The 5325-nt window shown below is 36.4% G+C and overlaps 1 pseudogene; it reads right to left on the reverse strand.

The window, feature by feature from the left end:
- Window positions 1-1998: 1998 nt before the first annotated feature.
- On the reverse strand, window positions 1999-2697 carry LOC127232979 (phosphomannomutase 1-like; annotated as a pseudogene).
- Window positions 2698-5325: the final 2628 nt, after the last annotated feature.

The following is a 5325-nucleotide window of genomic DNA, read 5'->3' on the forward strand; positions in this document are numbered from 1 at the left end:
ACATATGTGAGTGCACATGTGTACACATGCTTGAGAAGGCACATGGTTCTTACATAGAGTCTTTCTTGAATGTTCTCTATCTTATTCATTGAGGAAGGGTAACCTAAAATCAGTGCTGGCTTTTTGGTTTATACGTCTGACTTTGTGAATTCCTTGTCTATGTCTATGCCAGCATAAGAGGCAGACTACTAGCTTCCTTACAGTTAGGTAGGGTGTGGGATTGAATTTTATTTCTTACTCAAATACTGCAGGAGAATTAACTCCTGGGATATTTAATTTTAAGTAAAGAACACCTTTTCTTTTTTTGTTACAAATTTTTCCTTTTTTATTTAAATTAGAAGCAATCTTATTTTATATATCAATCCCAGTTCCCTTTCCCTCCCATTATCCCATCCCCTCCACCAACAACCATCCCATTCCTCCTCAGCTCCATAGAAATGGCGAGGCCTTCATATAGGGGATCATCAAAGTCTGTCATTTCATTTGATGCAGGATCTAGGCCCTCCCCTGTGTGTCTAGGCTAAGAGAGTATTCCTCCATGAGGAATGGGCTCCCAATGTCGATCCCTACACTAGGTAAAAGTGCTGTTCAATTACCATAGGCTGCCAAAGCCTCCTAATTGATACTCACATTTAGGGGGCCAGGTTGACTTCAAAATTAGGGTGCTCATGGACCCTAGACTGACAGCTTGGAAACCATTATAGAAGAACACCTTTTCTTATTCTTTTTCATTTTCAAAGTTAATGTTCTATAAATAGTCATTTTAAAGTTTGCATTTCCATGACTTTTGTGTTATTGCACTGTTGATACATGGCCAAAAGAATGATCCATGGTGAACAATATTTTAGGGAACTATGAGAGGGCCTTTTACCTCACGTACATTTCATTACCTGGATTGTTCTTGGATGTGATTTCTTGCCTTCTGTGACAAATAAGTACATTCAACTCATAAGACATGTTCATTCTTGCTGGATGTCAGAACATTGCTATATATCTTGATATGGCCTTCTGCTTTGCTTTCATGCTTAGTATGTTGATATTGATGTTTATTTACATGATTTTCAGATCAGGTATTTGTCATCACTTTTTTTTCTGAACTCAAGTAGCCTTCCTTTTCTTTCATGTTTCGTTCATGTGTAAAAGTATTTTGTAATTGAAGTAAGGTTGTCTACAGCATTAGTCTGTAGTTTGCCACCATTCTTTCAGACCCTCAGATCCTAGGTCCAGCTGCTGAATCTGCTCAGGTGGGCTGAAAAATCAATATCCCACTCTTTAGAGAATGTCACTCTTCCACAACCTTCCCATATATTTTCTCTATGTGCTCCTCTTATTAGTAATAGTCTTGATATTGTGTCTTTCAACTAGGAAAACATTCCAGAATTACTTAGACAGTATGCATCTTCCAGAAAAAAAAAAAAAAAAAAAAAAAAGAGCAATGCTGTCTTTTTCCCCTTAAGACTAAAAACTTCTAAATTTTATTTTGTTTTAATCATTTTTTAAAAAGCACCTTGTCTTGAGAACTATAATCTGTGACAGTCCTTTGAGTAGTGTCCCTTCTCTGACACTCTTCCCTTTGTCAGTTGTGGCCAGCAGGTTCCATACCATAACTCACATGTTCCCTCTGGAGTGAAACCTATTTTTTGTAAGTCTTTCGGGACAGGGTTTCTCTATGTAGATTTGTAGACCAGGCTGGCCTCAAACTTACAGAGATCCACCTGCCTCTGCCTCCTGGTTGCAGGGATTAAAAGAAGGTCTGTCCCAAAGATCAGCAGCATCAGAAACCAGGGGCCATCAGTGGAGTGCAGGAATAAGTCTTTTTGGGAGCCATCTGGCTAGGGACAGTTGTCACAAACTCTAGTCCTGTGTGGGTAGACCTTGTGGTGCTCCACATGATACTCTATGCAGGTTCAGAGGAATGGGAAACTTGGCACCCCATGGTTCTCTCTTTAAGCCTGACAAGAGCTCTTTGAAGGTCCCAATGCTTAGCTGTGGTCACCATCATGCCTCATGTGCTGTCTCTGGGAAGAAAGGTTCTCGACATCATTGCACAGTATCCTGGGGAGGGGGGAGACCACAGTATGGCTAATAGTCGGGGTCTGCATAGATCTCAAAGTCATTCCCACCAGGGCTGTTCTCATTGCCAAATAAGTGGATGATGTCGATGCTGTCCTCATCCAGATTGTCGAGGCAGTACAATTATCCTAGCCCTCGGGGAAGACATTGGCAGCTCATTATCACCCCTCTGTTGAACTGTAGCCCCTTTCCAGCAAACTCTGTCTTCAGTGCTTCCACAAACTTCTCCCGATTCTTCTCCTTCTTGACCAGGTTAAAGAACTAGATCCTATCCTCCAAGGTGCAGCTGCGGCCAATGGGCGGGATGTTCAGCGTGCCATTCCAGAACTCTATGCTTCTTTGGCAATCTGAGCAGAGCCATCCATGCTTATACTGCACTTTCCCATTCTCGGCAAACACATAAGCAAATGTCTCAATGACTTCATCCCCATCACTCACCTGCTCAAAGATCTTTGAGTAGTCAGAGCCACCCACCACAACAATCTGCACACTATTTCAAAGCTTCTGCAGGAAGGTTGATACCTCAGGGTCAATTTTCTGGTGAACTGTCTTGAGGATCCCGTCCACGTCAAACAGGCAGAGAATGTGTTCTTTCCTAGGGGTGCCCTCAACACAGACAGCCATGGCTGTAACTCTGCAAGCCTGTTATAATCATTTTTATTCCAAGCAATTTTTCATAAGACTTCAGAATCTTACATATCCTAATAAGAAAATCACTTTAGAAATATTCAGTTTTATAAATTAGGCGTTGTTCAACAGAGCAATCAGAAATAATTTCCTTTGACAATACGGTATAACTTTGCAGAGGTTTAAATTATGGCTGAATTTACAAAAATCAGAGTTCATTAATGGCTATCAAACCCTTCAGTTGTTTAATCAAGTTAACTATACAGTGCAAAAAGAAATAGAATACTTCAGATTAAATTAACTTAAACATTAATGTTAAAAATTAAACTAATCACTAATTGTCACTGACTCCAGAAAAAAAATGTGCGTGTCAGTTATAGGTGCATTTATCATATAATGACATACCACCCTTATGTGCTCACCATATTTCAAACTGAAATTAAATTGGTGTTTTTCAGTGAGGCCTTTGCTAACAAATTGAACTGCTTAGCTATACAATATATTTATACAAGGCAATTTAAAGAGTCTTGTTTAATAATTGATTGATAAATGTCTGGCTATTATTAATATAACTTCAGACAAAATATCCTTTATGAGTTTAATAGACTCTACCATAATTAGTTCATATCATGCATTCAATAATTTAGTAATTACATTATTCTTCTAGGTATGTTTGTAATGATTCTTGAGTGAAATTAATGAATTATAGTGATGTATCTAAAGGGATAGAGTATGCAAGACACATTTTAATTGTTGTGCTGCCCATAACATTGTTTTACACATTGTTGCTAAACCAAATCATAAGATTCCTTTATGAGCTTCATATTTTCATATTACTTGAAGTCTGTGCTAAGTATCTTCTTTATAAAACAAATATTTCACATAGCACTGATTACAAAAAAGGGAAGATTTAGCTATAGACATATTGTGAGAATGATTAAACTCATGGAAAGTCTGCTTCTACAGAATGTAGGTATTACCACACTAATTGAAAGATACAAATGCAGATTTATTTTCATTGGAAAGAATATCCACATATTTCCCTGGATATTTGCATTTAAAACAGGTTGAATTGTACCTAGTACTTCATGTGATTTTTATCACTGTATATGTGAAGAGAGTATTCAATTTAATTTCCCCCAAGAACTTCGGGTTTCTGGAAAAAATACTTAGTATAACTGAAAGAAAATTTTAATATCTGTGACCTAGATATTTTTGGTGGCAGAAAGGAACAGCAAGATACATGTGATCATTCTATTGTGCTGGACAGTACCCACGTCATGTAGAGTTGTGGTTTTCCCAGACTAAATGTCTCAGTTTAGGAGGTCTTTCGTATTGATTTGTTTCTCATATTCTTTTCAAATTGGAAATGTGAGAGTAAGAACTTAGAATTTAAATCTTCTTAGTTATCATCATTATGCCATAAGGAGATGAGTGGAATTGTATCTACTTATGACTTTTAGCAAAACATAATAAAAATAATTGCACAGTGACAGTTGTCAGTATAGCTTTTATCTTTAAACTGCTTCATTTAAAAAAATCTCTAGTTTGTGAAAAATGAGATGGGGATTCTGATTATGATTTCATTGATTTAGTAAATAGCTTTTGTTTAACTAGTCATTTTCACAATTAAAATAATTCCATGAACATGGGCTGTCATTACATTTTCTCTTTTCTCTATCACTTCTTTCAGATTTTTAAAATATTCACATAAATATGCTTCACTTCCTTTATTAGACACATTGCTACATACATTATATTCTTTGAGGCTATTGTAAATGGGAGGGTGCCTATGATTTCTTTCTTACTATGTTTGTTGGTCATGACATTCTAAACATTTGTCCCATTACTCATAAATAAGTGTAGTGCCTCTACTTCATTTAAGAAATGTCTCTTTGCAAAACACAGAAGCCATTGAACAAAAATTATAACAAATCAAAATGCCCAGTCCCCCAAGGGATATAGCTACAATGCAATTGCCAGTCTTCAGATTTATGATGATTGTGGAGGAGGGGCAATAAATTGTAAAAGAAAGAGCAATAGACATTGTGTAATTGTGTCTCCTAATAATATCAGAAGCTATACGCATAAGGTGTCACCAATATGAATCCCTATATATAAATTGAATAAGTACAACGTCAATGGGCATGCTCATGTGAATGGGGAAAAATCCTGAGACTACAATTCTACACAGAGAAGAAAAGATAATTTGGGAATATTGACAGTTGGAGAAATAGTTTCTCCAGAAAAGAGCACAACAATGGTTATCCAAATCTAATTTTTAGGCTTAAAACTCAAACTCAAGTAACATTGTAAGGGTGAAATTATACTTATATACTTAGGAATGTATGTACTTATACATGTACATACATGCATATGCAATATATGTATACACAACATGAATATATGGGTAACAGCAACTAATGAAAAAGCTGCTGTGAATTTGAATAAGAAAAAGGAGAGGTATATGTGAGGGTTTGGAGGGAAAAAATAAAGGGCAAAATGATATGATTACATTATTATGTCAAGACTAAAAGAAACTACTTTTAGCAGTTTGATTAGTGGAAGTCTGCAAGATCACTCTTGGATTGCATCATAGTTTCATAATTCAAGGAATTCATGAAA

This window comes from Phodopus roborovskii, unplaced genomic scaffold (genome assembly GCF_943737965.1).
Source record: "Phodopus roborovskii unplaced genomic scaffold, PHOROB, whole genome shotgun sequence".
Lineage (NCBI taxonomy): Eukaryota > Metazoa > Chordata > Mammalia > Rodentia > Cricetidae > Phodopus > Phodopus roborovskii.